This window comes from Pinus tabuliformis, chromosome 1_2 (assembly GCF_031772625.1).
Source record: "Pinus tabuliformis cultivar Carrire ecotype Pingquan chromosome 1_2, CPIR1, whole genome shotgun sequence".
Taxonomy (NCBI): domain Eukaryota; kingdom Viridiplantae; phylum Streptophyta; class Pinopsida; order Pinales; family Pinaceae; genus Pinus; species Pinus tabuliformis.
The window spans coordinates 283,575,877-283,601,180 of record NC_142298.1 but is presented as its reverse complement, the minus strand read 5'-3'; positions in this window follow the sequence as shown (position 1 = coordinate 283,601,180).

Sequence of the window (25,304 nt, the reverse complement as noted above, 5' to 3'; positions counted from 1 at the left end):
ATCCATTACTGCCTTCAAATTTGGGTTTGAATTTCGATTTCATGAATAATTCCACCCAAAGTTTTCATGCAACCTCTTCTTATGAAATGTGTTTAAAGAATATTCCCGAAGCGATCAACGCATTTGGAACCTTGAATGGAAATCCTACATCTGACGAACCTTTCACCAAATACTCATTGCGCCCTTTCTCACAAAAACTTTGTTATCATAAATAAAAAATGCTACTTGCATGTAATAGTCTAAATCTTAAATATTGAGAAATTTGCAAGCAAAAATACTATCCAAAAACAGAGCATACAAAATGTTGTGAAAGAGACCCTCACAAATACCACGACTTACAAATAGTTTGGTTTGAAACCACTAGGTCAAGACATAGAAAATTCTCCAATTTCTTTTCACCATCGCCAAATGAAAATAGGCATGAATAGCATTCCCTGATCAAATACTTTCAATTGATAAGGATGAGAAAAGCAATTGGCACATTGTGGACTACAAATTTGATTTCTAGTTGCATCTGGGCATTTGCAACTCGACAAAGCTAGCATGTTTGACTCATGCTCGTTTACATAAACTGGGTGTAGATAATCTGTTCCACAAGTTGCCAAAACTAGAAGCTATAATCTTAACATTTCTAATTGGAAATAGAAGCCCGTGATTCAGCATGGCTAGCTTCATTTTCAATGCCTCAGAACCCCATGAAGACATTGCTCCATTACGAAATCTAGGTATATACCCTAGAGAGAACTGAGGAAATCTCCCAAAAGGCTCAACATTTTGCAGAAATTCCCCCATGAGATATAAATGATGTCATTATGCAAAAAACCCATGTCTCAGATTTTTGAATTTCGTCTCCGTTTTCCTGAAGATGGAGTCTGAAATTCATTATCTGTAGATGTCCACGATTTTTTTGGTCCATTGTTTTCCTGAAACCACAAGTGGATTTCGGGGGGGGGGGGTCTCTACTGGAAAATGGTTTTGGACCTGGGGGGTCTGAAATGCACAGGAATATGCCACGTGGAAAAGTGGTTTTTGTGAAACAACTTATTTCGAACCCCCCCTCTTATCAATCAACTTTTGGATGAGGGGGTCTGAAATTGAATATATGTCATTGATCTATGAGCTTTCATATTAACCATTAAAAACTGCTCCATATTTATCTTATGCACATGCCTTGACTTGCCCAAGATATTTTAACTTTGATTTGATATGCTAATTTGACTTGTATATGACTTATGATTAAAAATACAACTTTAATTTTAAAGAGATATTTATATAAAAATATTCAAATATATTTTTATAAAAATATCATGTTACTTTAAAATTAAAACTAAAATTTATAAATCATTCAAAAGTATTTAATCAACATATATCTTAGCATTTGGCCAAGAAAGAAATTGGCAATTTCTCACTGAAAATTTGTAATTTTCAGTGTACCAAAATATGTTACAACAGTTGATGCAGGAAGAAAGTCCCTTGTATCCAAAGCCGAAACCAAAGCCAAGGATGATGTTAGATATGGTAGAAAAACAACTATCCTTGGGACCCTTGGAGCAAAGAAAGTCCCTACGGGGACCTTTAGATGATTATTTTCTCTTTGAAAATTAGGGTATTTTGGGGCTCCCCTAAATAAGTCACCCTCAAGGGTCTCCTAAAGAAAGTGAATCTGAACATCATTTTTCTTTAGGAGACTATGTCATCTAATGCAAAAGCATGTTTGATTCTTGTTTCTTAGTTCAAGGGATGGTATTTCTATTTATTGGACATTGTTGGCTTGTTTGGTGGTATAATTTCAGCTTGGAATCACTACCTTATAGCTGCTTCCTCCTCGGTTTCAAATAATGCTATCTCTGTCACTTTGGATTTAAATTGTTTTAGTGCATCTTGCAATGTTGTTAACATCTATGGGCTTTATTATGAACGTAAATCTTATTGGTAAAATATCATCTCTTTGAGTTTCCTAACCAATTCTCCCACCATTATGGGAATATACTTAAGCTTCACTACCTCAATTAGGGAGATTTGGGGTCCGAACTTGAGAGCAATTTCAATGGAAGAATACTTTCGTCATTTTTTTGACTCCATGCACTTCGTATATATGCTTCCTATTGAACTATCCATGACATGTAAAAATTTGTGAAAGAGTGACGATGCTGTCTCAAAAAGACTAGATTGCTTCTTTGTCTTAGAAAGTATTCTCTCAGACCATCGGATCACTGAATCCTAGGTTGAGCATAGTGGTATATCTGAACACGATCTTATTCTCCTTCATTTTGAATTGGAAGACATCAGGCCTCCAACCCATTTTAAATTCAGTGCCACTTGGCTAAAGGAAAAATACTTTGTGACACTGGTTAAGAATTCCTGGAGCCATTACAGGGATGATATTTCTCTCCCTGACATGCTGGAATTCTTAAATGATTTAAAATTTTTGAAACAAAATATGAAGTCCTGGAGCAATTTTTTAATGGAAAAACAAGAGGAACAATTAATTGAGGTTGATAAAAAAATAACTGATAGTTTTTTTGAATGTATCACAAATTTTATCTCAGGAATCCCTTACCTCTCTCTTCTCATTGGAAGCTATAAAAGGAAATTCTAACTTCTAAAGAAGAGATATATAGACAAAAGAGTAGGGCCACGTGGATGGAGGCGGGCGACAACAACACCAAGTTTTTTCGTGCCTTTTCCAATGCTCGAAAGACTCACAACACAATATGGGAGATTTCATATGATGGTAGAAATGTTGCAAAATATTTCAAAGATAAGGCCTACATGGGCGTAAATTTCCTTAACTCTTTATTTTATCAACCTCGGGGGTTACCCTAGAAACATATGAAGTATAAGATCTATTCCCTTGTGCTTTCGCCGATAAATTTAATGAAGAATTGGATGCAGACATCTCAGAATCTGAAGTTTTTGGTACCCTTTCTTTTATGCAAAAAGGGAAATGCTTGGGACCAGATAGATCCATAGTTGAATTTTACAAGCTTTTGAAAGATGACATCCTCAAAGTTGTCAAGGAGTCACAAGAAAAATCTTGTATACATGGATCTCTCAATTCCAAGTTCCAATGTCTAATCCAAAAAAACAAGACACAGTTTCTTTTAATGATTTCAAGCTCATCACCTGTTGAAAATTTATTTACAAAATCATCACCAAAATTATTTCTTTGAGATTAAAGCCACTTATGAGTTCTTATATATTGGAGGAACAATTCGATTCTTTCAACACTGCCAAATCCATGATGTAGTAACCCTTGTGCAGGAGACCCTCCACTCTATCAAGTTGCAACACTATCCTGCTATTACTCTAAAAATTGATCTTTAAAAATGTTACGATCGTGTGAGCTGGTCCTTTATCAGGTTTTGTCTTTTCCAAATGGGTATGAATTTAAAGGCTATAAATTGGATCCTTGCCTGCATCTCATCATTCAATTTTGCAATATTAATAAATGGTTGGCCTTCAAATTTCTTTAAGGCATCTAGGGGCCTAAGACAAGGATGTCCTTTATCCCCATTGCTCTTTATGTTGATGGTTGAAGCTCTGTTTGTATTAATCAAGAGGGTTATTAATCTGAGCGAGCTAAGAGGGGTTCAAATTTTAGACCATTTTCTTCTGATGCACTTATAGTTTGGGGGCAGTATTATAATTTTTTTGGAAGGATTAACGATGAGCATTTGAACGATGAAAATTTTACTCGATTCATTCAATCTTGTAATATGTATGTTGAACAATTTGGAATAGTATACAATGATCTCATATAGTAACATTTTGACAACAGTTAGATCCTTTTTTATGCATATTTTTCTGTTCCAAGTCAAAGATGCTTAGGATGGCCTTAAGTTCTTAGGCTTCATTATAAAGTCAAACTCCTACACGAAACTTGAATGGGCATGGCTTATAAAGAAAGTGGAGGATAGAATAAACATTTGGACTAATCAATTGTTGCATATAGGTGGTCTTTCGGTTCTTGTTAAGTGCGTATTGGAAGTAATACCTGTGTGTTGGACATCGATAGTGGACATTCAAAAAGGTGTTATGAACAAGTTAGGACTCTGATCTTTGAATTTCTGTGGATAGGAAGAAAATCCTCGAATAGGATCCCCTCAATAAGTTGGAAGGCCATTGCCAATCCCAAATTTTTAGGAGGTTTGAGGCTAAATTTTTTGGCTCTTTTCAGCAAATCCCTTACCACTAAAAGTCTGTGGCAGATTTTAAAAAACTGAAGCCTATTCGTTAAGGTTCTCAAAGACAAATATTTTGGGGGTAAATATGACATTGAATGGATCAGGTGTACCAGGAAATTGCTAGCAAATTATTTAATTGTGTGGCGTTCCATTTCAAACGCCTTTCTTGTTATCGGGAGCTAGATTTCTTAGAAAATTAGGGATGGATGAAGTGCTAGAGATGGATAGGACATATGGACTGGAGTAGTATAATACTATTGATTATCTATTAATACTATTTCATCCCTCCGCGAGTCTGGGATATTTTTCCTAGTTGATGAAAATGCTTAGAATGATTCCCAGTAAGGAAGTGGGGTATGGAAATTCGCACAAGATCTGTGTTTATCTGCATTGGAGGTTGAGGAATGGACAAATTTCATGGGGATTCTAGCCTCAACAATGATCATAATTTCTATTGATGATGATGATCGGTTGATATGGTAAAAAAATAACTGGAATTTTCTTGGCTAAGCTCAAATATCAGGCTCTCATGGAGATTCAACAAAACACAATACTTGAGTGGTGGTGGAGGTACCTGTGGAAGCATAACTGGCCCATCAAGTGCAAGTTAGCGTTGTGGTTGGCCTTGTCCAAGAAGCTCGTCACTTGGGACAATTGTATCAAAAGGGGATGGACTGGTCCTAGTCGGTGCCCCTTTGTAAATCTAACTTAAAAACTGTCTATCATCTATTTGTCTCCTATCAATACACACGACAAGTTTGGAATTTGGCCAAGTCTACATTTTGTCATTCTAAGATGACCTAGGACAAAGATAATTTGATTAATTGTTTTTAGGACTGGGTTGATGATTTTTCAATTTCAACATATATGTCCTTTCTTGTTGTTCTTATTCACTCCATATGGTGGGTTAGAAATGACTCTTTTTCAAGCTATACATATCTCAACTGAAGTGGCAATGGGGTCTATTGAGTTCACTGTTAATTTTCTCAAAGATGAAGTAAAAAGTAAGAAGTTGCGTTTTCAAATAATCCATCTATATTTCCCAATCCCTTGGGAATTATTTGATGGGGCTAGCCAAGGAGACCCCCCCTATCCATGGAGTTTGTTATGCTATTCTCAAATGAACATTTTTTTCATATCAAATATGCTCCAAGCTAAGATATAACATGAGAGCTAAATTTTCAGCTCCTTGGCTCTTATCTTTGTGGAAAACTAGCAATATGTAAAGCACCTGTAAATTTTGGGGGATTCAAAACTTGTTGTGGGTGGGGTTTGTGACAAAATCGGCAAAATCCTCCCTCCTTTGGCTCACATTTTGCAAGGTATCAAACATGTCTTAAATAGGTTGGATGGTTCTCTTGCAACCATATATATCGTGAACTAAATACCCTGCAAACCTGCTTTAGAACGAGGCTCTCGAGCACACACCACAAGTATTGGAATATCAAGAGTATATGAATAATAACCTTGTGGGATTGTTTCCCTCCATATCTAGTTTTTTGTCTTAATTATTTCCATATTTTGCAATTGTATTTGTAAACAATCCGATGATGCTATTTGGAAAGTGATAGGGATATATTTTTCATTTTGACCTTCTCCCCATATTTCATAGATAAGGATTGAATCGAGCTTTTAAAATCCCACACAATGTATATTTTCCATTACGAAAGTATGACTTATGATGATTATTATTATTTATTTATTTTTCTTAGGAAAAAAAAGAAGAAGCTAAACTATATATTTACATTTCCTCACATAATGAGTATGAACTTAATTTTCTCTTAAGAATTACTTTATGAAAATGGATGGCATTTTATTAAAAGATAAAAAATCTAGTGAAAGAACCAAAATTGCCAAGTTTCCCTATGAAAGAGTTGATGTTGGTGTGAGCCATGTGAAGTTCTTATTTGTTTCTACCATCAATCTTTTCTTGTTCACGGAAAGAATTTAACCTTGCCTCCATGCTGATTATGATCTCCTACCAACCATATATTTCTAACATCATAATTAATTCTTCTCATGTTATAAAAGTCACGAGTGTCATTTATTAACAATTACTTACTACCTTTATGCACTAGACCCTCTAATCCAAGATTTCAACTTAACATACAACAATAAATATTTATGATTCTACTCAATAGTTAAAAACGCTTAATTTTAAAAGGGTGATCACACAAATAAATAATGAGTATGAGTAATAGCGATCTTTCACCCAATAAGTATGAAAAAAATATTAATTAAAAAAAAGTGTAAAAGAGTATAATCAAGCTAACCTTACACTTGACATCAGTTCCACTCCTCAAAGGAGGAAGGTGAGGAGTTTTATTTGTTAATTAATAAAATACTCCTTACTCTCTCATGAAATCTCATGGATCATTCTTTTAACTCATTTGATTTGCCCTTCATTTTTTTTTTCTACTCGACTTGGGAGAGGAGAACTTGACACCATTCTACCATAGCTTTAACCCTCAACCATCACCAAAGAAAAATATTTAGTGTAAGAACTATCCTTCCATTGGAATGTATAGGTAAAACTACGTGATTATATTTCAAATTTGGATTGATTGGAGGCTTGGATTTTTTATATAGATATGCCTTATTTTCCTATATATAGAATTACTTTGCTTCCCCCTTTTTATTTTTTATTTCGTGGTGAATGCATGTTTGAATTGAACACCTTTCTTTCTAATGGTCAAGCCCTCTTAGGGTGCTCCACCTCACAAGGGGGGACAAGGACCTTGAACCCTTTGGCCATGTTCTCTCCCAATAAATGGGACTCCACATAAAGTGGAGGGAGGTTTGAGCCCCACAACCTCAATGTCTAAACTTAAATAAGGAAATCCACAAATTCTTAGAGCCTATTTTTCTACCGTGATGTCCTTATCTTCCATAACCGCATTTGACAGTAATGCTAGATTGTAATTGACATGCTCTAATAATGTAGAACAAAACGCTACTTTAAATGTCAGTTGAGGATCTTAACCTTTAAAAAAATTGTGCATTATACACATTTTTTGAGTCTTAATTCCTTTGGCCTTATTTGATCATGAGGAATTTATTTAAAATATTAACAAGTTTTATGCATAAGATTTGTTGGAAATTCTATATGGCATATTACAATTGATGTTAAATAACTAAAAAGTAAATGAATGGTCTAGGTTATATAAGTAATGAAAAGAAAGGAGGGAAAGGAAATGAAAGGCAGGCACAAGAGAAACAATATAGAGAGAATAGTAATATAGTGAAAACCCAACTTATATTAATAAATAAAATAGAAAAATGTTGTAGAACAAAAAATGACTAGAATGGTGATAGTTATATTTTAAGAGAGAAAGATGGTGACTATACACACATTCACAAAAACTATTACGAGAGGCTAAAAGAATGGTATTTTAACACAAATAAAGAACCTTATAGGTCCAAAACCCTAAACATATAAAACAAAGAACAATTTTTGGGCTTTGAGGTGGTGAGTTGGTACATCAACTTCGCGAGGGTGTAACTTTTGCACATGTTCTCCATTTGGGGTGAAAAATTTCTCATTGGAAAGAACCATGTGAGTATTTTAACTTTCAACTAGGCAAAGTATGTTATGGCAGCATTTGGCCCCTGAATTACCAAAAAACATCATTTAGGGCCTCAACATAGCCCTAAAATCTTTGGACCAAAAAAAACTACTAAGAAGTTAAAGAATCATTGAAGCAATGTAAGAAGTGGGTGCCCACTAATATCCACCTAGATTAGCCCCTCCCCCTTTGAAGTACTAGTCCTGGAAAGCCCCATCCCCATCTCCATCTCCATCTCCATCTCCATCTCCCCGTTCAGATATCCGTCCTCCACGAAACCCCCCAGGTATTTGATTCATGTTCTCTTGGAGCTTGAATTCGGCTTGTGATCACTCGACAGTTTAATGGTAGTTCCCCACCTTTTTCCCAATACGGCCCGACAGTCACCGACATTGGCAACCAATAGAGACTTCCCTGACACCATGGCCACCAGGGCCGTCGTCTCGGATCTCTTGTCAACATAACTCTCGGGCTCCGCAAGTGCGTTGTTGGATTTAAGGACTGTATTTTTCATGACCTTCTGAAGTCCTCCATTGGAAAAGTCGACGTCGTCAAGTATGAAATTCAACAGATTTTCCTTAATATATATATTTTTGTGTCACTGCTGCCATGACCGTAGAATATTCCATAGGACATCATCGACTTCCGACGCGGGCCAGAAGTGACAGTGCACAACGCGGTAGCACAACATTGGTGGCCGAGAGATAGGGAAACTATAACGACGATCTCAAGTGATGACAAGGGATTGTGACAGCAAGGGAGAGAAACGAGCGGGTTATAGCGGATGGTTGATTCTAATAGCGTTACACTAGACCGCATGATATATTTTTCTATGTTCAAAGCCAATATTAATCCCACTGATAGGGATGTTTATAGCTGGACTCTTTAGAAACTCAAGTAAAGCTTCCAAAGATCCCATAGTTGAAGCTTGCACACGAACTCCGCCGCTAGTCTTGTCAATCCGAGACATTACATTTTTCATATCTTGCATTGCTTCATCCTTGAGATCTTCCAAATCATCCTCGGGTCCTACAACATGTAACTGAGTTCCTGTTATAGCATGCTCAGGTCCCTGTGCAGTAATCTTAATTACCTGTGCAGCCTTCAACTCCTTGTAATGTTGGTAAGATCCCTTTATTCGAACCTCCTTCATTGGATGAGGAGTCAAATAAACACAAATAGTTGTCACAATGGGACCTTGCATTCCACACACCACAATTTGATCTCCTTCATGAAGCACGCCATTTATAAGTATAACATCAATTGTGGTTTCCAATCCCTCATTCACATCAAAACCATGTTCCTTTGCACAGACATACAAAGTAGCTCATTTCCCACACCCAACTGGTCCAGTAAGAAATAAAACATTTTTCAGTCCATCTCATTCCACATCCTTGCTGAGAGTCTTTGACTCATCCTGGAGGACATTCAAATCTTCATCCTGACTAGTACTGTTATTTTCCTTATCTGAACCAAAAACTCGGTCATGCCAACTATGTAGCCAATCATTTAGAAACATAACTGACTTTGAGTTCCCATAGACCTCCTCTAAGGTTTCAGATTGATATTTGTCGGTCCACAATGAATTGTTCATATTGATTGGTCTATTACAAGCTCCACTACTCGTATGATGGACATAAGACAATAAGATTTTTTTAAAGTCTTCTAGATATAATTTGTTGCCCAACACTTTTAGCGAATCAATTGGTATAGTAAAACCTATACTTTTTGTGTGGCTACCCAAGTATGAAAATAACTTCTCACTTAGATTCTCAGTCCTGTCTAAGACACTAGGATATTCAGGAAGATCATCCAAAGATTGAGCCTTCTGACAAGGAAACTTTTCTTCCGTGAAGGATAGAAATTTACCAGAGTTGTAAAAACATTTAAACCCTTCAACATTATTAAATGTAATGTTTTGTGCATTATTATCATTATTTTGATCATAGTTTTCTTCCTCATAATTATCTTCTTCAGAATCATCAATGTCTTCTTCAACATCTTCCTCATTTCTATGATGTTGTTCATCTCCTTGTTTCTCAAGATAATCCTTATCCACATCATCTTCATTTGGATAATTCTCATCCACATCAATACCAGCTTCATCTGGATCCTCATCTTGATCGATATCATTTTCAGATTCATCATTATCTATTACATCTTTATGTTCGTTATCATCATTCTGAACAAAATCTTCTTCTCTTTCTTCACTTTGTTTCGTTTCATCTTCCTTATTATCGATTTCCTTTTGACATGCTTTAACTTCTGCATATGATTTTTCTAAACGCTGAAATGCTTCTTGAATTTTACTAAACTTCTCAATGCATTCAGAATGTAAACGTAATGGCATATTGTGCGGCGAACAACGTTCAAAGACTCACATGATTATATTATGTGCCATGGCTCTGATACCACTGAAGCAACAAAAACTATAGGTTTGTTGGCTAGAATGTAAAAATACACGAGATGTATTTGAATTAATAATTTATCAATATATAAAAATTGTACAAGTGATGAATGTTACAATAAGGACCCGCATATATATACCTAAGCAGGTGTCCTTTTGTGACTGTGCATGTCTTTTAGACATGCCTTTTCACTTAACTTAATGACTATTTAACATAACCAATAATTGATTATTTAATATTTACATTTATTTTATTTATTTACTTGTTATGAATTATATTCATAACAAGAAGGCTTTCATCCTATATACACATATTATTGGAGTTGTAGATGCCCAAGATATGAACAATCATCTTATTGATCACTTTTGTTTGTCCATATGTTCGAGGATGAAAGGTTGTTGATTTGGTCAACTATGCATCCATCAGACACCATGGGTTGGGAAAAAAGGTACTAAGGATCTTGCTGCTCATATTTTCCCAAAATGAACGTAAACATGCTCAAAGAAGAGTTCAATAATGGCTTTGGCTATGAAATTCTTCTTACATGGTGCCACAATGGCCATCTTGGAGAACCAGTCAACAACCATAGACACATAATCGTTGTCGTGCCATGGAGACTAACTCTTAGGGCTCGTCTATGGTAGGTAGAGGAGTGTACAAAACTTGTTTATTGATGGTTGGCATAGTAATATCCCATTTCTAAAGTACTAATACTATCTTCTTCTCCACACTAAAGCACCCCCCCACCTAATTATAATGTACCTTCCAAGTCATCCTGGCATGCTTGGATAAAGGAACACAAAGGTGGCCTAGGAACCACAAGAGTTCATCTTGAACGCGGAATTATGGAACTTGTTCACCTATGATTAAGGTTTGTTATGTGGCATCAAATTCAAAGTTGTTGAAATATAATTGTGGCTACATAAAGGTATTGTGCTTATAAGCGTTAAGAACTATGTTTAACACAACAACTAGGGGCCAATTGAGGCAATCTGCAACATGATTGGCGATTCCCTTCTTGTATTTGATGTTTAAGTGGAATTGTTGTAGGTAAGTGGACAAATTTTTATGGTAGTCGTTTTATAAATTTCCTTATGTTTGCATGAAGTGCAAAGGATTGTAGTGTGGATGATAGTATTCTTGCCTAGAATATAATAATTCCACTTTTAACATGCTTTCACAATGGAATACACCCCCTTGTCGTAGGTGGGGTATATTTAGATAGTATCAGAGAGGGCTTCACTATGATAGGCCATCAAATGTCCTTGTTGAGTGAGGACTATACCAATAACATAGTTAGAGGCACCTATCTCAATCTCAAATGGCTGTTGTAGTTTTGGATGTGTGAGGCTTGGTGTGGAGCAGAGACGGTGTTTCAAATCCTAGAATGCTTTCTATATTGACTCAAACTGAGATTTTTTTCTTCTTTAGCTTCACCCTTGGTCACTTGTCTTAAGGGCCAAGCGATATGAGATAACCCAATATGAACCTTGCATAGAAATTAGCAAGGCCCAAGAAGCTACGAAGCTATGTTAGAGTTGTTAGGACTAACCAATCCTGAATAAATTGGATCTTGGATGTGTCCACATGAACCCCATTTTTATCCATGTTGTATCCCAAATATTGAATTATTTGCATGAAAAATGAGCTTTTCTCCATATTGGCACACAACTTGTGTTGTTGTAGGCTGCTCATGACTCGTTGAATGTGTTGCAAATGCTCCACCTAGAATCTATTGAAGATGAGGATGTCATCCAAATATGCAAGCTAAAAAGAGTTGGTAAATTACCATAGGATATCACCCATCATCCTCATGAACGTTTTCAGAGCATTATTCAAGCCTAACAACATGACCAACCACTCAAAAATGCCTTGTTTAGATTTGAAGGATGTCTTCTATACATTAGTTTGTTCAATTGGAACCTTGTGGTAGCCCTAATTTCGATCAATCTTACTAAACAAAATGGAACACTTAAGTTGATTAAGAATATCACCAATCTAGGGGATTGAGTATCTATTCTTGATAATGTTTTTTATTGAGGGCTCTATAATCAATATTGAGTCTCTATGTCCCATCCTTATTTTTCACCAACACAATTATACTTTTGAAAAGTGAGAAGTTTGGTTGAATGTGGCCCTTTTCGGTGAGCTCATGAATATGATATTTATTTCCTCATTTTCCAATATATTGGGCCATTAGGTGAAGCAACACCAATTATCAATTGAATAGAGTGTTTGGCATGGCGATACAAGGGCACCCCTGAAGGTGGAGCGAATATATCTTTGTATGTCTCTACAATCTTGTCACCTACTTCTGTTGTGTAGAGAGGCCCCATGTTAAGGTTGTAGTGGTTAAATTTTTAAGTGCAATAGATATAAGCACAAATTTATGAAATACTGAAATTAAATTCTAATGATATATATCTTTTAACAATTCCAATTTAACATTAAGAAATTACACTTAAAAAATTCAACCATAAAACCATGAGGATAATTGAGATCACAATGCACAAAGGGAACACAAGATTTACCCTGGGAAAACCCACTTGAGGGAAATTCCCAACAACCTTTTCTTTAGAGAAATTTTTCAGTTCAATAAGAGGTACATCTAATGATACTGGTCAACTATGAGATTCAATTGATCAACAGGCTATGGTCAAAATTGGTAAATCAACCCTCTATTCAAGTCAAGTCAAATCAAACTTCTTCCTTTCAAACTTTGACCCTCTCTAATCTACCCTAGGCCAAATTTCGACCTCCCAAAACATGCCCAGAACTTGGCTTGCCCAAAATTTCGGCCTGTCTAGAATATGCTGCCTAGAAACACACGTGCGAGATAGAAGAGAGAGAAATCCACGCATGCAAGTTAGATAGATGATATTCGCCCTTCTTCTACACCCTTCTTGTCCTTCACTTGGATGCCCATAAGATGTCTTTCTTATGTGAAGTCAAATGATGTCTTTGTGGAGGAGATCGAATGCATTTATATAGTGTTTTGTCTTCGTGAATGTGTTATTATCTTCACTCAAGTCGACTTGACTTGAGGGAGGTGACTAGTTTGGAGCCAAAAATTCAAAATTCAAATTTCAAGATTTCTCTTTTAAATCTAACATGAATAACATGTCTTATATTTACAATATACGTTACAAGGGATAAAATATAAATTATGAAGATTGACCATACCTACAAAATTCAATACTCCCTCTTAGCTAGGGAGGTATTCATAATGACTAGACATATGTTCTTCATGTTGACAAATTTCTCCAAGAAAAGGTTATAGAAAATAATCAATAATATCAACATCATTCGACTACCATAATCCTAGCCAAATAACTTTGACACATGGTAGATAAAAAACATTAACAGGCTACCATAATTTTGGCCGATACCTCTGACACATGGTGCATTGTCACCATAATTCTAGTTAGTACCTCTGATACATCGTGTATCCTCACCATAATTATGTTCGATACTCTTGACACATGATACATCATTAGCATAAACTAGTCACCATAATTCTGGTCTAACTGACACATGGTATATAGACTAGCCTTGGCTCACCATCATTCTGGTTGGTCCCTAAAGCCCACACTCTATCTAAGTAATTTTTGGGCCCGGTGCTAAATGATATTGATGCTAAAGGGCCATACTCTATCTGATTAATTATAGGCCTACAGGACCATTCTTTATAATTCTGGTCAATATACTTGACACTGGAAGAATAATTGTCCTTTGTCAGACTATTCTCTTTAATCCTGGTCATATAATACACAAGGAAAATGTTAGTCCATGATTCTATCTCATCAACGCTACCTCTCAATGATATAGGCATTCTCAGAAAGTCTAAGATTGTCTCTAAAGTACACAAACTTCACTCTAGACAGAGGCTTTGTAAGAATATCAACAATCTGCTCATCAATAAAGACATACTGGAGCCTCACTGCTCCCTTTTGCACCATGTTACAGATGAAGTGGTACTTGATATCGATTTGCTTCGACTTGTCATGGAAAACTAGATTCTCTGTTAGCTTCACACAACTTTGATTATCACAATATATCACAGTCGGTTCTACCTCATAATCAAAAAATCTGGCGAGTAACTTCCGAAGCCACACTGCTTCACAACTCGCTAAGACGACTACAATGTATTCTTCCACTGTAGTACTCAGTGCAATAGAGGTTTACTTCATGTTCATCCATGAAATCATAGCAGAGCCCAGAATGAAGCAACCTATGGATGTACTCTTTCTATCTTCGACACTCCCTGCCTGATCTGTATTTGTATAGTCTTACAACTGTATATCATCATTTGAGACATCTCTAAAATCATAATTAACTGTACCCCAGAAATATCTTAATACATGCTTTGCTGCAATCCAATGATCATGTGTCGGTTCCAGTGGTTACTGCAAAGAAAATGTTTGGCTTGATATTAACCAAATACATTAGCAAGCCAATTAGCTTTTGGTACATGGATGGATCTACCAATTCAGACAAAGTCTCTCAACTTTCTTAGATTTTTCACCATGGGAGTCAACATCAACTTTAAATCCATCATTCCAAACTTCCGCAGGATCTTGATAATATATTTTCCTTGACCAAGAAATAATTAAATAGGCTTCTACCATACTTCTAGCCCCAAATCGTAGTGCATAACCCAATATCCTTCATATCAAATTCAAAAACCAACTTCCTCTTACAATGAATAATGAGATACTTCACACTTGTCTGAAATAAGTCATCAACATACAATAGTAACATCCTCGGTTCATTCTTCTCAACCTTGAAGTATAGTTGGATAAACATCACTTTTGTAGTAGCTAAGTCTTGTCAGAAAGGTTTCAATTCGAGAATATTAGGCTCTAGGCTCTTTCTTAAGCCCATACAAGTCTTTCTTCAATCTACAAACGTGAGAATCTCTTCCATGGATCTAAAAACCATGAGGTTGTTCTATGTACACTTCTTCCTCAATCACATCATCGAGAAAAGAAGTCTTTACGTCCATCTGATGTAAATTTCAACCCATAGAAGAATTAATAGAGATAATAGATCTAATAGCAGAGTACCTGGAAACCAGTAGTCCTCTCCCTGTTTTTGGGAGAACACTCTAGCCACAAATATTGTCTTGTATTTTTCAATACTACTAGCCACTGCATGCTTGATTTTGTATACCCATTTGTAGGTTACCATAGACTTTCCTTTAGGTCTCGTCACAATTTCCCATACATCATTCTTCATAATTGATTGGTATTATTCCAACATCACATCCTTCCAAACTTGCTGGCTAGCTGCTTCTTTATAGGTGGAAGGTTCAAAATCAATAAGATTAGTCATCAAATTTGCACAACTAGAATACCTCTTTGGTCTCTTGCTTTCCTTGAAGGTGCCACAAGGTGTTGCATGTCCTTCTACTTCTTGCAAAGTGGATCTAACCCATGCCAGTCTCTTCTTGATTCTAAAGAATACTGGTTCCATTGGATTACTAGGCCTTTCTGGCTCTTCTTGATGATCAATAAGATGTTATGAATGACTTGAATCTTCTTCCTTGGGAGATTCATGTTTGTCTTCCTCATCAAAATCTATACTAATTTATTTGGATTTCCAATAGGGCACATTGTTATCTAAGGTCACATCACTGCTAACTTCAACCTGTTTTTGTCCTGGAACATAGATTCTATAGGCCTTTGATGACTCACTATATCCAACGAATATTCCTTTCTTTCTTGAAGGCTCTAAATTCCTGATCTTATCTTTAGGTACATGAATATAAACATGACAACCAAATATTCTCAAATGACCAACCACAGGTTTCTGTTCAGTGAATGCATCTTCAAGAGTCTTGTCTTCCAATATTTGGTAAGGACTTCTATTTTTTTATATAGACTGTTGTCATGGTTGCTTCACTCTATAGGAACGTAGGAAACTATTGATCATGCATCATTGCCTTAATAGTTTCTTCAATGGTTCTATTCTTTCTTTCAATAACTCCATTTTGTTGTGGATTGTAAGGGACTATCAACTCCCTCTTAATCCCAACTTCTTTACAAAAGGCAACGAGCTCCTTGGAGGTATATTCTCCTCCATTATCAGATCTTAGGATCTTGATCTTATTTCATTTTAAGTTTTGTACTTCAGCCTTAAATTCTTGGAATTTGCCAAAGACTCCATCCTCAGCTGTCATGAAGTAAATCTAGGTCTTGCGAGAGTGATCATCAATAAAGGTTACACAATTTAAAAAGCCTCCAAGAGATTTCACTGTCATCAGACCACATACATTAGAATGGACTAGATCTAGAATTTCCTTGGATCTACTTTCACTGCTTGGAAAAGGTTTCTTGACATTCTTACCAAGCACACATCCTTTACAAACTTCTTCATGTTCTACCTGCAAATTTGGAACACCTATAACCATTTGTTTTCAAGCAGGAAAAGCTCTGTAGTGAAGATGTGCATATATCCAATGCCAAAGCTCACATGTGCAAGTGCTCGAGAAGGTTGTTTCAAAATTCTATACAACCTTCTTTCATGAACTCCGATTACTCTAGCATAATCTATATTGGAGCCTTTGGGCCAAACAAGAACTTTTCCATCAACAAATGCTACTCTAACTCCTTTATCTTCCAAATATGAAATAGAAGACAAATTCCTTTTCAAACCTGGTACATATAATATTTTTCTAAGATCAATGTTACTTGATTCCAACTCAATAGAAGTATTCCGAATGCCTTTTATTGCATAATTATTGTTATCTCCAATTTCTACTGTTTGAGATAGTCTTCTTTCCATTAGGCTTGTGAGGTTGTCATGATCTCCTATCATGTACCTTGAGGCACCACTATCTACTAGACACAAATCTTTGCTACCTACAATAGAACCTACAAGGGTAGAGAAATAAAAAAAATCTTTACTACCTAGATCTCCAGTCTTAGGTTTCTTTGGAAGTTCATCTATGTATATTGTGGTAGCATGTTGCTTTCTCTTTCTTCTTCTATCATTCTATCTTTCAGGACAATCACTTCTATAAAGACAAAATTTACGACAATGATAGGCTGCATTGAACTTTTGACATATCTCTATTTCCTTGGGGAGTGTACCTTCTTCCTTCATTTCTTCTTTGGAATCCAAACTTCTTCCTTCCTTTAGCCTTGTTGAAACCTGCTGCATATGCTTGAGTCACCTTAGTCGGATCTTTGAATCTTTCCTTTGGACACGAGCCTTGATTCTTATTGAGTGCATGTAGTCCATAGTTCATCAAAATTAATAGCGTCTTTTCTGGCACATATCCCTGATGCAAATGAGTCCCATGATTCAGCTAAACCATTTAGTGATGTAGTCACTAGTTCCTTTTTAGAAATGATTTCATCAATCACTTGAAGTCGATCTATCAATTGAGAAATCCTCAAGAATATGAGGCTATAGTGTCATTCCTTACCATTCTAACATCATGAAGCTCATTTTTCAAGCTCATTGCTTGACCAATATTGTTGATAATGTATTGATCCAGGTGGCTTCAGAGACACACATAGGACAAAGAGGGCTTATGAAAGCTCGAAAATCAAAGTGATCAGAATGTTTTTGAACGAGGACCATAGCGTAGATCTCGTCGTCCTAATTGTGGCGGTCAATCCAAGCCCGTATGAGGGAGAACGAGCTAGTCAAAGTTCTGGTCAAAGTTAGACTATGGGCCATGTTTAAGTATCCTACAATTTGACCAACCTCGAGGCATGAAACCTAGATCCCAAAGCGGGCAAAATTTTTGCATCCTTAATTTGTCTAATAACCCTTATGTTAGACAAAATTTTAAAAATGCCCTCTTTTAAAAAATAAAAATTAAAAAAATATAATGTGGTGGTGGGCCACCATCCCCGCCACCCCCAATACCATATAACACAACAAAAAATTAATATTGGGAAGGACCGATGACCATGACCCCACCGGTCCAACCACACCCACCAAAACCGTTATATATTAAACGTGTAAATGGGGTGGGCACGGGCCACTGGCCCTCACCCCCACTAATTAAACGATGATAATGGCGTGAGTAAAGGTGCCGGCGGGGGTCGAACCTGCCCGGCCCCCAAACGGGCGGCCCCATGTAATACGACAAACCAAACAACGTACCACCATATACATACACGCCAATAAAACCATGGTCAACAACCCGTTTAATGTACCATTAAAATACACGCCATTCAATTCAATGTTATGGGAGTTATGGGGGCGGGCCGCCCAATGCGGGCCCGACCCCCCCATTTAAACACATTTTTGGTTTTAAAAAAAAAAAAAAAAACATTAAAAGAACTATAATATGGTAAAATGAGAGGGGTGGGGATTGACCTCCCGACCCCTCCTGCACTATTTTCGACCTTATGCCAATCCATCCACAACGAAGTTCTTGTTTACTTCGCCGGTGAAATGACATATAAACCTCATTTCACATAGTGGGGGGGGGGGGAATGGAGGAGGCCAGGAGCGCGCACGCAAATCAATGCAGGTGGAACCATGACTGCTGTAGAAATAGGGACCAGAACCACGATCCTTGAAATTTTCCCGAGGAGGTAATTTTTCTCCATGTCGAAATATAGTCAAGTTTAAAGTGGTTTTTCATGGTTTTCCATAGGGATCGCAATGGTGAGGTCAGATTTTCCTTTTGAGTTGCAGATTTCTAGTCCACCCATGGAGTAGAATATTTGAGGAATCTAGGGGGAATCTAAAAGGTTCCTTGAGCCCCAGATTCTCAATTTCTTAGAATTCAGAAATTTGACAGTCGATTTTGCACTATTCGACACCACAAATCTGATGGTGCATTTAGATTTTTCATTTTCTCATGTTATTTTCCAGCCACTTTTCTAAGTGGAGTACAAGTGTTAGCATTCAGCTTGCGAGCAGTCATTCCATGAGATTCGAAGCAGCAAGGTTGATAGTACGACCAACTTCAACAGTTTGACATCCACTTCTTCAGATGGCCCTTGGTTGTGAGGTATATGCAGTGCGTTCATGTACTTGTTTTGCCATGCATTATGCTACATAGATCTCTGTTTGATGTCTGATGTGGGATCTTGTTTCTTACTTGTTTTCAAGATTCTTACGTGATGTGATGTGGAATCATTTGTGGGATGTACTTGTTGTTCTGATTCGTCATGTTGGGTTTTGAGATCCCTTTGTTGTATGTTGATGGGATACTCATGTTGTCATCATGTATGTTTGCATGGAGATCCCTTTTATGCCATGTTGGCGGGATGCTCATTATCATCATGCATGAGTTTGTGTCATACTGATAGGAGTCTTTTGACTGAGAGTTCCTGTAGTGGAACATCTCTTGGAGCCACTCTTGCGTGAGGGCATTTTCCTTGTATGATAGCGACATCACCTCTTATGTACATCATCACTATTGATAACACTTATTGCAGTGGCCTACACCATCTTGACACCGGGGCCTAGAGACGTAGTCCCTCCTGGACGAACTCTGTTATCAACGACTTATGTTTTCATGTGCTGATGATTGACATGTTCCTCTTATTTACAACATGCAGATGTATTCATTAATGTTCTTTTAAAAATGCAATTTAATACATCATGAAAGTAAAAGGTCTTGGAAGGGTCCTTTGTCACACCCGGACCTGGATCAAGTGGTATCAGAGCGGTCTTTGCATTGATGTGAATTGTAAGCGTGAATAGGAACGTGCAGTGACAGAGGATGAAAATAGATGTACAAGACCAAGCTCAAAATTTCCAAAAGATTGGAAATGATGTATGAAAGTCTTAAGAAAGAGACAGAGGAAAAGGAGCGATTGCAGCTTCAGTTGCGACCCACGGAAGAGCCCCTGGAAGAGCTGAAGCACAATAAACAAAACCTTCAAACAAAGAACGATGAATTGAAGATGCGTCTACATGAAGAGAAAGAGGAGAAACATAGTTTGCAATGACAACTGCAACGTGACCCATGTGAGGTAAAAAGTAGTTCTCTGAATTCATGTATGTGTCCTGATGATGATTCCGCTGTTTTTGAAAATCATACCACAGGAATTGGCTCCAACTTTTTGAGGAAAATGGGGTATGAAGGAAAAGGCTTGGGTGTTAGTGGCCAATGCATTGTCAACCCCATCAAAGTGGAGGAATTACCCCATCAAATAGGACTTGGATATGTCAGAAAGGAAGTTGGGGAATGCGCTGAGACAGCTAGCGAACCACCAACAACAGATGATGAGAAGCCCTCATCAGTTCTTTCCAAATCGACAGAGGAGGTAAAAGATGTTGATTTCCTTTCAGTTTCGTCTTCACATGGTATGATTTCTGTTGGATATTTGGAAATCCCAATTACAGGGACAAACATGAGGCTCCTTACAAGGACGAGGCACGAGGAGGAAAAAGAACTCGATGTCAATAACCAAAGCATAAATCAACCATTGGAGGTTGTATAGAGACCTCAATTTGCGGGCTCGAGATACACTAATGGAGAATGCTGGAAGGTGTCAAATTCTTTCGAGTCATTTTCGGATTCGTCGAGGAAAGAGAATGATGGGAACACATCCCCATCATCCCATGGAAGTTTCCATTGTAGGGAAAGAGTTGAGGCAAGCTCTCATCGCCATACTTACACCAGAGATGGTAAGGAAAGGTATAACCACTCTCAACATTCGAATGTTCATTTCGATTATAATCATGTTGTTAATGATGAACATGAAACATGGCATCGAAAGACATGTACCTTTCGTGGATTGCACAACCATACATTTTCTAAGTGTTGGAAAAGAATGGCAACACACAAAAGGATGAGCCGTGAAAAACCCCCTCAAAAGTAGGTAAAGAAACATGTTAAGCAGATATGGAGGAAGAAAACCTATTGCAGTCATTGCAATAGAAATGGCCATCAAAGAGCCACTTGTTGGAGGCTCCATCCAGAGAAGCACCTTAAAGACAAAGCGTCGGTGCATGAACCAGGTGAAGCAGTTGTTCGAAAAGCAAAACCGCCACAAGGAGGTGACCCATTCACATTGATAAGTGAAAAATGGTTTCTAGATATGTTAGCGTTTCATGGTCATACTTTTGTAAATCATTTGTTGCATTTTAAAATGTAAAAGTGATGATGTGTTTTCCATCACTTGTTCAACAACAATGATGTCTGGTCTTATTTTGAGTTGCATGTTGAACTGTGAAAGTGATGTTGTGTTTCCATCACTTGTCAAAACAATAGTGTTTGGCCTTATGTTTGTAAATCATGTGTTGTAGTGATGATGTGTTTTCCATCACTTGTTGAAGCAACAATGATATGATGGCCTTGTGTTCGTCGCTGGGGTAGTGTCCATCTTGATGTAAACTTGGCCACCGAGTATGTGTTATAAACTCTAGGCAAGTGTGGGATGCTTGGGTCATTAGTTGGTCATGAAAGTCAAGCATGTAAATTGAAAAAGTATGTACTACAGGTTGCAAAGGTGGCAGGTGTTGGCTCATCGCTTAAGGCTCTAAAGAACAAAGGTGAAGGAGATGGAAGCGAGACCTTTCAGGACGCTTGTGATGCAGACAAGGTACAGAGAAGTTGTAGATTATTTTTCATGCTTTTGGAGGACCAAAAGCTCCTCAGTGGGGAGGATTGATCCAGGTGGCTCCAGAGACACACACAGGACAAAGAGGGCTTATGAAAGCTCAAAAATCAAAGTGATTAGAATGTTTTCGAACTAGGACTAGAGTGTAGATCTCGTTGTCCTGATCGCGGTGGTGTGAATGGTTCGTCAATCCGAGCTTGTATGAGGGAGAATGAGCCAGTCAAAGTTCTGGTCAAAGTTGGACTGTGGGCTAGGTTTAAGTATCCTACAATTTGACTGACTCCAAGGCATGAAACCTAGATCCAGAAGCGGGCGAAATTGTTGCCTCCTTAATTTGTCTAATAACCCTTATGTTAGACAAAATTTTAAAAATGCCCTCTTTTAAAAAATAAAAATTAAAAAAAGATAATGTGGTGGCGGGCCACCACCCCCGCCACCCCCAATACCATATAACACAACAAAAAATTAATATTGGGAAGGACCGACGGCCATGACCCCGTCGGTCCAACTGTAGCCACCAAAAATGTTATATATTAAACGTGTAAATGGGGTGGGCACGGGCCACCTCTGGTGGACCCGACCCACACCCCCACCAATTAAACGATGATAATGGCATGAGTAAAGGTGTCGGCGGGGGTCGAACCCGCCCGATCCACATGGACAGCTCCCAAACAGGTGGCCCCATGTAATACGGTAAACCAAAAAACTTACCACCATATACATATGCGCCAACAAAACCACGGTCAACAACCCATTTAATGCACCATTAAAATGTGCGCCATTGAATTCAATGTTACGGGAGTTATGGGGGTGGGCCGCCCAATGTGGATCCGATCCCCCCATTTAAACACATTTTTGGTTTTTAAAAAAACAAACATAAACATTAAAAGAACTACAATATGGTAAAATGAGAGGGGCGGGGATTGACCTCCCGACCCCTCCTCCACTATTTTTGACCTTATGTCAATCCATCCACAACGAAGTTCTTGTTTACTCCGCCGATGAAATGACATATAAACCTCATTTCACATAGTGCACCAGGGGGGGGGGGGGGGGAATGGAGGAGGCCAAGAGTGTGCATGCAAATCGATGCAGGTGGAACCATGACTACTATAGAAATAGGGAGTGGAACCATGATCCTTGAAATTTTCCCGAGGAGGTAATTTTTCTCCATGTCGGAATATAGTCAAGTTTACAGTCGTTTTTCACGGTTTTCCACAGGGATCACAATGGCAAGGTTGGATTCACCTTTTGAGTTGCAGATTTCCAGTCCACCCATGGAGCAGAATCTTTGAGGAATCTAGGGGGAATCTAAAAGATTCCTTGAGCCCCAGATTCTCAATTTCTCAGAATTCAGAAATTTGACAGTCGATTTTGCACTATTCGATGCCACAAATCTAATGGTGCATTCAGATTTTTCATTTTCTCATTTTATTTTCCAGCCACTTTTCTAAGTGGAGTGCAGGTGTCAACATTTAGCGTGCGAGCAGTCATTCCATGAGATTCGACGCAGCGAGGTTGATGGTACGGCCAGCTTCAGCAGTTTGACATCCGCTTCTTTAGATGGACCCTGGTTGTGAGGTATATGCTATGTGTTCATGTACTTCTTTTGCCATGGATTGTGCTGCAAAGATCCCTGTTTGATGTCTGATGTGGGATCTTGTTTCTTACTTGTTTTCATGGTTCCTGCTTGATGTGATGCAGAATCATTTGTGGGATGTACTTGTTGTAATGATTCGTCATGTTGGGTTTTGATATCCCTTTGTTGTATGTTGATGGGATACTCATGTTGTCGTCATGTATGTTTGCATGGAGATCCCTTTTATGCCATGTCAGTGGGATGCTCATTATCATCATGCATGAGTTTTTGTCATACTGATAGGAGTCTTTTGACTGAGAGTTCCTATAGTGGAACATCTCTTGGAGCCACTCCTGCGTGAGGGAATTTTCCTATATGATAGCGACATCACCTCTTATGTACATGATCACTATTGACAACACTTAATGCAACGACCTACACCATCTTGACACCGGGGCCCAGAGACATAGTCCCTCCTGGACGAACTCTGTTATCAACGGCTTATGTTTTCATGTGTTGATGATTGACATGTTCCTATTCTTTACAGCATGCAGGTGTATTCATTAACGTTCTTTTAAAAATGCAATTTAATACATCACGAAAGTAAAAGGTCTTGGAAGGGTCCTTTGTCACACCCGGACCTGGATCATGTATAATCCAATTAGGGCATCATACATCTTCTCTGAAGAGTCAATATTCGCTACATATGGGATCAAATGATCTCTAATGGAATCTACAATGATACTTCTAGCAGTAATATCATCTTTCTCAAATTTTGTTTTTTCTTCATCCTTTTCGGGTTCAATGACTTTGCCTTTCACAATATGCAATAGATCATTCTTTGTGAGGACAAGATCAATCCTTATCTTCCAAGCCCTGAAATTTGTAGTTCCTTCCAATTTTTTCTCAAACTTTATAGAGGAACCCATGACACACCCATGATCACATATAAACAAGTAGATTGTAGATATGGGTATTCTTCAAGAGTGATCTCTTACCAACGCTTAAGAGTGATCTCAATGTCCTTTTCATTATCAAAGCTCAGATACCATGTTGAATTTTTAAGTGCAATATATACAAGCACATATTTTTAAAATATTGATAATTACTTCTAATGATATGCTCTTCTTTTAACAATTCCAATTTACCATTAAGCAATTACACATAAAAAATTCAACCATAAAACGATAAGGACAATAGATATCATAATGGATAAAGGGACATAAGATTGACCCTAAAAAAATCCCTTGGGGGGAAAACCCAACAATCATTTCCTTAGAGAAATTATTCAGTTCAACTAGAGATACATTTGACGCTTCTAGTCAACTATAAGATCAAACTGATCAACAAACTATGGTCAAAACTGGTCAAGTAACCCTTTACTTAAGTCAAGTCAAGTAAAACTTCTGCCCTTCAAACTTCAACCCTCTCTAATATTCCCTAGGCCAAATTTTGGCCTCCCAAAATCTGCACAAAACTTGGCCTGTCCAGAATATGCTGCCCATAAATTACCCAGAAACACACATGTGAGCTAGAAGGGAGAGAAATCCACATGTACAAGTTAGAGAGATGATCTTCGTCCTTCTTGTCCTTCCTTTTGATGCCCATAATATATATTTCTTGTGTGAGGTTGAATGGTGTCTTTGTGGAGGAGGTCAAATGCCTTTATATAGTGTTATGTCTTCACGAATGGGTGTTTCTCTTCATTGGAGTCAAATTGACTTGAGGGAGGGCTGATTTGACTAGTTTGGAGCCAAAATTCAAAATTAAAATTTCAATATTTTCTCTTTTAAATTTGACATGGAGAACATGTCTTATATTTACAATATACATTACAAGGGCTAAAATATAAATTATGAAGACTGACCATAGCTACCAAATTCAACAGTGGTTACAGTGACCTTCCTTTCACCTTATGAACGAAACATGAAGAGGATAAACTTTGCAGTCCGATAGATTACCTTTTAGCACTATTTTGCTAAGATAATTTAAACTGTAGTAGGTTGAACTAATTTTGGTAC